Source organism: Hypanus sabinus, chromosome 7, assembly GCF_030144855.1.
Source record: "Hypanus sabinus isolate sHypSab1 chromosome 7, sHypSab1.hap1, whole genome shotgun sequence".
Lineage (NCBI taxonomy): Eukaryota > Metazoa > Chordata > Chondrichthyes > Myliobatiformes > Dasyatidae > Hypanus > Hypanus sabinus.
In genome coordinates, this window is record NC_082712.1 from 169,727,491 (window position 1) to 169,738,329 (window position 10,839).

Here is a 10,839-nt window from a genome sequence, read left to right on the forward strand (position 1 = left end):
GAGTGCATAGTTTGTGCGGGGGGGGGGGGGTCTCCATATGTAGTGGAAAAGTTCAGTGATAGGGTGAGTGAAGTATTCCCCAGGGGTTGAAGAGGGATGGTAACTGTTCCTGAACCTGGTGGTGTGGGTCCTGAGGCTCCTGTACCTCCTTCCTGACAGCAGCAGCGCGAAGAGAGCATGGCTGGGACGGCGGGGGTCCTCGATGATGGACACTGCTTCCCTGTGTAGATGTGCTGACTGGCGGGGAGGACTTTACCCATGATGGACTTGGTTGTACCTACTGCTTATCTCTATATGCGCAGACACACAATTTTTATTAATGCCAACACAAGTTATATACATATATACAATATACATACGCATACCCACTCTCATATGTGTGCTCACCTATATTATTATTTACATATTCACAGACACGCACGAAACACACTCATTGATATACACAGCTACGTTTATTTTATTTAGAGATTCAGCATGGACTAGGCCTTTCCGGCCCAATAAGCCACGCCACCAACAACCCCCAATTTAACCCCAGCCGAATCACAGCACAATTTACAATGACCAATTAACAGACAGACAGACAGACATACTTTATTGATCCCGAGGGAAACTGGGTTTCGTTACAGCCGCACCAACCAAGAATAGTGTAGAAATATAGCAATATAAAATCATAAATAATTAAATAATAATGTTAATCATGCCAAGTGGAAATAAGTCCAGGACCAGCCTATTGGCTCAGGGTGTCTGACACTCCCAGGGAGGAGTTGTAAAGTTTGATAGGTAAAGTTTAACCTATGAACTGGTAGGTCTCTGGACTGTGGGAGGAAATCGGAACTCCCGGAGAAAAGCCACGCGATCAGGGGGAGGACGTGCAAATGGCTTACAATGAATGCTGGAATTGAACTCCTTAAACTCTGACGCCCGAGCAGGAATAGCGACATGCTGACGGTAGTGCCAATACCGTTGCAAACATATACATCTATGTTTACACTTGTCTATAAATGAGAATATACTGTGTGTTTGTATATATCGCCTAAAATTGAATCAGAGAAAGTATAAGGAGTGTGTGTGTACAGTATTTGTGGATATATAAGTGGATTTTTGCATATATGCACCACACCATACATATTCACTTATATATGCACTTAAATTACATATAAGCATTTATACCTACAGAGACATTCTGGGACCGCCTGCGGATACCAAAATGCACAGATGCTCAAGTCCCTTATATAAAATGGCATAGTATTTGCATATCATCTCCGCACACCCTCCCGTATACTTTCAATCATCTTTAGATTACTTATAATACCTAATACAATGTAAATGCTATGTAAATAGTTATTATACTGTAATGTTTAGGGAATATTGACAAGAAAAATAACTGTACATGTTCCTCTCACTCACAACACAAGCAGCGAACAGACGAGACGCGAGGCGAACAATGATCAAACGACGGGTAAAACTTCAATCCCTGTACAGTAGTTGTTACACTGTCTTGTTTAGGGAATAAGGACACTTTGGAGGAGGCTCAATGATACTAAAGTCAGGAACTGTGGAGGTTGAGGGCTGAGGAAGAGCACTTCCATGTTTTCTCGATTTGCGGTTGGTTGAATTCGTGTATGCGGAACTCGTGGATAGGGAGGGCCGAATGTACTCGCGTGATACTGTAAATTTCCATATGTATGCAGCACTACATTCACTTCTATATCACACAGATGTGGAGATGCTGTCAGACACTGAGACATCCACAGAGTCCACACTCGCAGAACAAGAGAAAGCACCAGCGTATACGCACACTAAAACTCATTCTGACAACAGCTGCCAGGGCTCTGTGAGAAATACAGTGGGCAATTCGGGCCCACAAACTCCTACAAACAGCACTGTGACAATCATCAAATTATCAGCTTTGCAGAGTAATTATTACTGGGCACACAGTGCAGCAACAAGTGACACATTTCGCCTGAGAATGCTGACACAGAATGGCAGCACAGTGATGGGACACCCCTAAAGACAGGGTCAGCCTAAATTTCTATCGTCAAGGCTCCATCTGCTAAAGATCCTACTCCTCCCTGGCATTCTTTCATAGAACATAGAATAGTACAGCACAGTACAGGCCCTTTGGCCCACAATGTTGTGCCGACCCTTAAACTCTGCCTTCCCTATAACCCCCTGCCTTAAATTCCTCCATATACCTGTCTAGTAGTCTCTTAAGATTCACTAATGTATCTGCCTCCACCACTGACTCAGGCAGTGCATTCCATGCACCAACCACTCTCTGAGTGAAAAACCTTCCTCTAATATCCCCCTTGAACTTTCCACCCCTTACCTTAACACCATGTCCTCTTGTACTGAGCAGTGGCGCCCTGGGGAAGAGGCACTGGCTGTCCACTCTGTCTATTCCCCTTAACATCTTGTATACCTCTATCATGTCTCCTCTCATCCTCCTGCTCTCCAAAGAGTAAAGCCCTAGCTCCCTTAATCTCTGATCATAATGCATACTCCCTAAACCAGGCATCATCCTGGTAAATCCCCTCTGTACCCTTTCCAATGCTTCCATGTCCTTCCTATACTGAGGTGACCAGAACTGGACACAGTACTCCAAGTGTGGCCTAACTGGAGTTTTATGGAGCTGCATCATTATCTCGCAACTCTTAAACTCTATCCCTCGACTTACGAAAGCTAACACCCCGTAAGCTTTCTTAACTACCCTATCTATCTGTGAGATAACTTTCAGGGATCTGTGGACATGTACCCCCAGATCCCTCTGCTCCTCCACACTACCAAGTATCCTGCCATTTACTCCTATGGACAACGAGGACATAAAGATCCTAGCCAGAGGCTCAGCAATTTCTTCCCTCGCCTGGTGGAGCAGCCTGGGGAATATTCTCTCAGGCACCAGGGACTTATCCGTCCTAAAGTACTTTAATAACTCCAACACCTCATCTCCCTTAATATCAACATGCTCCAGAACATCAACCTCACTCATATTGTCCTCACCATCATCAAGTTCCCTCTCATTGGTGAATACCGAAGAGAAGTATTCATTGAGGACCTCGCTCACTTCCGCAGCCTCCAGGCACATCTTCCCACCTTTATCTCTAATCGGTCCTACCTTCACTCCTGTCATCCTTTTGTTCTTCACATAATTGAAGAATGCCTTGGGGTTTTCCTTTACCCTACTCGCCAAGGCCTTCTCATGCCCCCTTCTTGCTCTCTTCAGCTCCTTTTTAAGCTCATTTCTTGCTACCCTATATTCTTCAATAGACCCATCTGATCCTTGCTTCCTAAACCTCATGTATGCTGCCTTCTTCCACATGACTAGATTTTCCACCTCACTTGTCACCCATAGTTCCTTCACCTTACTATGCTTTACCTTCCTCACCGAGACACAATGATCACTAACATCCTGCAAGAGACCCTTAAACATCAAACACATGTCCATAGTACATTTCCCCGCAAAAACACCATCCCAATTCACACCCGCAAGTTCTAGCCTTATAGTCTCATAATCTGCCCTTCCCCAATGAAAAATTTTCCTGTCCTCTCTGATTCTATACTTTTCCATGATAATGCTAAAGGCCAGGGAGTGGTGATCACTGTCCCCCAGATGCTCACCCACTGAGAGAACTGTGACCTGACCTGGTTCGTTACCTAATACTAGATCTAGTACGGCATTCCCCCTAGTCGGCCTGTCAACATACTGTGACAGGAATCCATCCTGGACACTCTTAACAAACTCTGCCCCGTCTAAATCATTGAAACTAATCAGGTGCCGATCAATATTAGGGAAGTTAAAGTCACCCATGATAACAACCCTGTTATTTTTGCACCTTTCCACAATCTGCCTCCCAATCTGCTCCTCAGTATCTCTGCTGCTACCAGGAGGCCTATAGAATACCCCCAGTAGTGTAACTGCTCCCTTCCTGTTCCTGACTTCCACCCATACTGACTCAAAAGAGGATCCTGCTACATTACCCACCCTTTCTGTAGCTGTAATAGTATCCCTGACCAGTAATGCCACCCCTCCTCTCCTTCCCCCCCCCCCCACCCCATCCCTTTTAAAGCACTGAAATCCAGGAATATTGGGAATCCATTCATGCCCTGGTGCCAGCCAAGTCTCTGTAATGGCCACTACATCATAATTCCATATATGTATCCAAGCTCTCAGTTCATCACCTTTGTTCCTGATGCTTCTTGCATTGAAGTATACACACTTTAGCCCTTCTATCTTACTACGTTTACACCCTTTATTCTGCTTCTCTTTCCTCAAAGCCTCTCTATATGTTAGATCTGGCTTTACTCCATGCACTTCTTCCACTATTCTATCGCTCTGGGTCCCATCCCCCTTGTAAATTAGTTTAAACCCTCCCGATCCATGCTAGCAAACCTACCAGCAAGGATATTGCTCCCTCTCGAGTTCAGGTGCAACCCATCCAATCTGTACAGGTCCCACCTTCCCCAGAAGAGATCCCAATGATCCAAAAATCTAAAACCCTGCCTCCTGCACCTATTCCTCAGCCAATGCATTCAACTGCCATCTCCTCCAATTCTTACCATCACTATCACGTAGTACTGGCAGCAATCCTGAGAACGCCACCCTTGAGGTCCTGTTCTTCAGCCTTCGGCTTAGTTCCTGAAACTCACACTTCAGGACCTCATCCCTCTTCCCGCCTGTGTTGTTGGTCCCAACATGTATCACGACTTCTGGTTGCTTTCCCTCTCGTACCAGGATGTTGTACACCGGGTCAGAGACATCCCAGACCCTGGCACCTGGGAGGCAACAAATCATGCGGGTGTCCTTCTCACGCCCACAAAATCTCCTGTCTGCTCCCCTGACGATAGAATCCCCAATGATGACAGCTCTCCTCTTCTCAGTCCCACCCTTCTGCATCACAGACTCGGTGCCTGAGGCCCTGCCACTATGGCTCACCCCGGTTGGTCATCCCTGCCAACAGTATCCAGGATGGAATACTTGTTACTTAGGGGAGTAATTACCTGCTACTCACTTTCGGTTTGCCCCCTCTGACTGTTACCGACCTGCTTCCGGCAGCCTAGGTGTGACTACCTCTCTGTAGTTCTCATCTATGACTGCCTCATTCTCCCTTATGAGTCGAAGGCCATCCAGCTGCTGCTCCAGATTCCTCACACGGTCTTCCAGATCGTCCAGCCGCAAGCACTTCTGGCCGATGTGACTCTGCAGAAGAGGGGAGTTCCTCCAAGACTGACACATCTCACAGGAGAGGCTCATCACCGCCTTAGGAGGCATTGAAAAGCCTAACTGGGAGCAAGCTCATCCTCTGCCTCTTCTCATCGAAGCCTCTTGAGTCAAAGCCTCAAAGCTCCACTCCTTCACTGGCCCACTCACTCTTCTCCACTCTCTCACTGGTAGAAGATACAAAAGTCTGGAAGCATGTACTGCCAGGCTCGAGGAAAGCTTCTACCCCGCTGATATAATTCTATTGAATGGTTTCCTACTATGATAAGTTGGTATCTTGGCCTCACAATCTACCTTGTTATGATCATTTACCCTCACTACACTTTCCCTGCAGCTGCTGCACTTCATTAGACCATAAGAGCATAAAACAGGAGCAGAATTGGGCCATTCAGCCCATCAAGTCTTCGTCACCATTCTATCATGGATGTTATATTCTGCATTGATGTTTTCCCTTGTATTATATCAACACTATGTAATGAATTGATCTGTATGAACAGTATGCAAGAGAAGCTTCTCACTCTACATGTGACTATAATTAACCAATTCCAGTTCCACTAATGTCACTAGAGTGAGGTTTGAACTCTCTGCGTAAAGCTGATAGCTGTGGGAACTGCTGGCTTTCCGACTATGGACAGTCCTTTATGTGAACCCATCTATCTCTCCAGAAGATACACTGGTCCTTTAAAATAGTTTAAGGCAAAGTTCCTATAAAGAGTAGTTTTATGTATCACATGTACGTTGGAACATACAGTGAAATGCATCATTTGCATCAAATTAAATCAGCTGTGAGCAGCATTCAGCATCAGCATGATTCCAGTGCCTAAACAGCATACCCACAACTCACTAAACCTAACGTGTGCCTTTGCAATGTAGAAGGATACTGGAGAACCTGGTAGAAACCCACATGGTCACAGGGAGAACGCACAAACCCCTTGGTGGGAATTGAACCTGTGTTGCTGGTACTGTATAGTATTACACTAACCACTATGCTGTGGTGCTGCTTCTAAATCTAATGGCCTCCCTATCAAGGGGAATTATTTCAGCCTGTAATATTTAATTGACTTCTCTCCTCCATTCAGTTGATGACAAACACCAGATGACGCCCGGGAAGACACTTCAGCTAAAAGTCCTCACAAAATCCCCATGGATCTTTGTGCTTTTGCTTCAGTGTTCTCAGTATTCTTCATCTGAGAAGCTTAAATTTAGTTCTCTCAAACTTGCCTGAATCTGTTTAAATTATTTACGTCTCAGATTCTCCTGTCGCTGATATCTCTCCCCTCTCTGATCTCAAGCATGTTTTTAATTATTCATGACAAATCACTACTTTCTCACACGGATCTAACCTCCTTCCCATTTTTGGATTTTGAAAAATCCGGATTTTTCTGAAAATCAACATCCCTCCCTCATCCCCCTTCTCTCCCTAATCTCTATCTGTGGAAGATTAAGGACAGAGCCATCTGGAGAACATATCACTTCGAAGTTCTCCTCCTGGTCCAAGACTTCCTGACTATGCCATCGTTGTGGCACTCATACTGGGACAGAACCCTGAAGCAGTGAATCCATTTCAAAATGTGTCTGTAAAATGCTTCAGGACATGAAAGAGGTTATAAAACTGCTGGTGAAATACTCCAGGCAGCTCATAGCTCATTGGCCAGTGGCTCTCATGAAGTCAGAGAGTCCCAGGCACGACTGCCAACGATGGTGTAGTCAGGGGTGATTAGGCCAGGATTATAACCCAATATATCGACGCGCTTACAAAGAAGGCACGGCAACAGCTGCATTTCATTCGGAGTTTGAGTCAGAATCAGAATCAGGTTTACTATCTGTGGTGAACTATGTGCCTGTCTGGACACGCCCCCTGCTGACTGCTCCTGTGGCTCCTCCCACAGACCCCGGTATAAAGGCGATTGGGGCCTGAGCCCAGCCTCTCAGTCTCCAGGATGTAGTATGGTGGTCACTCACTGCTGGTTCCTTCTTCCAGTCAATAAAAGCCGATATCCCGCCTTTACGTCTCAGAGTGAGTTATTGATGGTGCATCACTATCACTGGGAAATGTCGTGACATTTCTGAATTTAGTCGCAGCAGTACAATGCAAAACATGATAAATATAGAGAGAAAAACAAGCAAATAAATAAATCAGAGTAAGCTTATATATGTATATTAAATAGTTAAATTAAAAATAGTGCCAAAACTGAGAAAGAAAACACCAAAGACACTTGCTGATTTCTACATATGTACTGGGAAGGGCATTCTAACTGCTGGATCAGCGTCTGGTGAGGGGGAGGGTGGGAGGCACTTCACAAAAATAAGCTACTGAGAGTGGTAAACTTATTCAGCTCCATCGTGGGCACTAGCCTCCATAGTATCCAGGACATGTTCAAGGCGTGATGCTATTGTGGACCTGTACTCTTCCAGGTTGAAGAAGAGGGCGGGGAACATCATAAAGGACTCCTCCCATCCTGCGCACGGACTGTTTGAACTGCTTCCGTCTGGTAGGCGCTTCAGATCCCTCCAGACTAAGACTAATAGGCACTGGAGAAGTTTTTTCCCTACTGCGGTCACTTTGCTGAACAGTTAATTGCCGGTTAACTGTCGGCTAACTATTACTTGGATTGCACTACTTGTATGTATAATCTATATTTTCATTTATATTTATCATTATTATTGTTATGAGCAGAGAGACAACATCTGCCGGAAGTAAATTCCTTGTATGTGTACAGGTACTTGTTGATTAAAGTCTGATTCTGATTCTGATCCAAGACTACAGGCACCCATCACCCGGGATAAGCCTTCTTTCCATTGCTACTGCCAGGTAGGAGGTACAGGAGCCTGAAAGTACAGCTTCTTCCCCTCTACCATCAGATTTCTGAAGGGACAATGAACCCAAGAACACTACTTCACTACTTTTTTCCCCTCTCTTTTTGCACTAGTTTTTTAATTTAACTTAAAAAAAATATATGTAGGGTGGTGGGATGGATTTACATCTCTACCAAAGGAGGTGTAAGGCACTCCTTCCCTCTGCTAGCCTGTGGGTCACCCTTGGTCAAGATGTAGCACCTGCTTAGCCCCAACCCCCTTCACTCCCTCATCAGGGTCAAGTGAAGCCGTGGGAGCAGGTGGTGGATGGTCATATTGTTACGTTCCCCATAACTGGGTCACTTACCAGCAAAGAGAGAGAGGTCCGTTGAAGTCCGATGGTACTATTTTTAACAGTAGTTATTGATAAAAATACACAAAAATAATATCAATGCAAACATACAGATAATATACATCGTCAATACTAAATCTAAAAGCGCGGGTATAATAATAATCGATAAGGAATAGCTCTATCGTTGTCTAGGGGATAATGTATTGTCCGATGGAAATATAAAAGTCACTTTAGTTCATTCAAGCTGCAGCTTTTTGGTTGGAGAGAAAGACGGGTTAAAACTTGCCCATTCCTTTTATGATGTAAATCCTTCGAGAGTTGTTGGGAGTTGATTTCCCCATTGTTAGCTAAAAATCGTTCTTCCATGGTAAAGGCCCACCGATTCCGGGGCAAATGGAAACGGACGCACGTGGCCTTCCCACCGGCTTTCGCTATTATGGGATCACTAGCGTTTCTTCTGGTGCGTCTGAAGGGGCTGTTCCCACAGACCCTCTTTTATCCTGACTCACAGGGTCTCAGATGTCAATCAGGTTGGGATGATGCAATCCCTCCACCAACCCCCCCCCCCCTCCCTCGGTTCATTGCCTGGGGGGCTTCGATGCATCGTACAGGATTCAATACACAAGTCCGTCTCCAAGAGACAATAGCCGGTATCAATGGTCCCGCCTTTCGGAGGCCAGGACACATTCCAAACTCTTTGTGGATTCTGCATGTCTTTCTCTCATTTCCTGGGTCTCCTGACTCGAATCAATAGCGATCCTGCGATTCTCAAAAAGGAGGGGGCCACGGGCGTAACAGTACGAGCAGCCGGTGCATTTCACAGGTCCTGATTATGCGACCACTGACACCAGGCAGACACACTCTGAGGAGTATCGATAATGGCTGGGGTCATTTGTTTTGTAAAGACTCTGCCCAGAAGAAGGGAATGGCAAACTACTGTAGAAAAATTTGCCAAGAACAATCATGGGCATGGAGAGACCATGATTGCCCATGTCATATGACACAGTACATAATGAATGAACAAATGCATATTTATACTTATTGTAATTTTCAGTTTGTATTATTATGTATTACAATGTACTGCTGTCCCAATACAAGTTTCATGACATATGCCAGTGATATTAAACCCGATTCTGATTCTGCTTCCGACTATCTGGATCTGACAGAAGAGGGGAATGTAAACAAGTGAATCTGATTCAGAGCATGGTTTATTATCACTGACAGAAGCTGTGAAACCTGTTGCTTTGCGGCAGCAGTACAGTGCATGACATAAAAAATAACTACGATAAAAATAAATAAATAGTGAAAAAGAGGAATAGTGAGGTGATGTCCACAGATTCACTGTCCATTCAGAAATCTGAAAGTGGAGGGAAAGAAGCTGCTCCTGAAAGACTGAGCGTGGGTTCCTCCTCCCTGATAGTACTCGGAAGATGACACATCCTGGATGGGGACGATTCTTAATGCTGGAGGCTGCCTTCTTGCACCACCTTTTGAAGATGTCCTCATTGGTGGGTAGGGTTGTATCCATGATGGAGCTGGCTGAATCTACAACAACTCCCTGCGGCCTCTATCAAGCCTGCACATTGGGTCCACTGTACGGATCTACAACTCCCTGTGGCCTCTTTCAATCCTGCACATTGGGTCCACTGTACGGATCTACAACTCCCTGCCTCTTTCAATCCTGCACATTGGGTCCACTGTACGGATCTACAACTCCCTGCGGCCTCTTTCAATCCTGCACATTGGGTCCACTGTACGGATCTACAACTCCCTGCCTCTTTCAATCCTGCACATTGGGTCCACTGTACGGATCTACAACTCCCTGCGGCCTCTTTCAATCCTGCGCATTGGGTCCACTGTACGGATCTACAACTCCCTGTGGCCTCTTTCAATCCTGCACATTGGGTCCACTGTACGGATCTACAACTCCCTGCGGCCTCTTTCAATCCTGCGCATTGGGTCCACTGTACGGATCTACAACTCCCTGCCTCTTTCAATCCTGCGCATTGGGTCCACTGTACGGATCTACAACTCCCTGCGGCCTCTTTCAATCCTGCGCATTTGGTCCACTGTACGGATCTACATCTCCCTGTGGCCTCTTTCAATCCTGCGCATTGGGTCCACTGTACGGATCTACAACTCCCTGCCTCTTTCAATCCTGCACATTGGGTCCACTGTACGGATCTACAACTCCCTGCGGCCTCTTTCAATCCTGCGCATTGGGTCCACTGTACAGATCTACAACTCCCTGCGGCCTCTTTCAATCCTGCGCATTGGGTCCACTGTACGGATCTACAACTCCCTGTGGCCTCTTTCAATCCTGCACATTAGGTCCACTGTACGGATCTACAACTCCCTGCCTCTTTCAATCCTGCACATTGGGTCCACTCTATGGATCTACAACTCCCTGCCTCTTTCAATCCTGCACATTGGGTCCACTGTACGGATCTACAACTCCCTGCGGCCTCTTTCA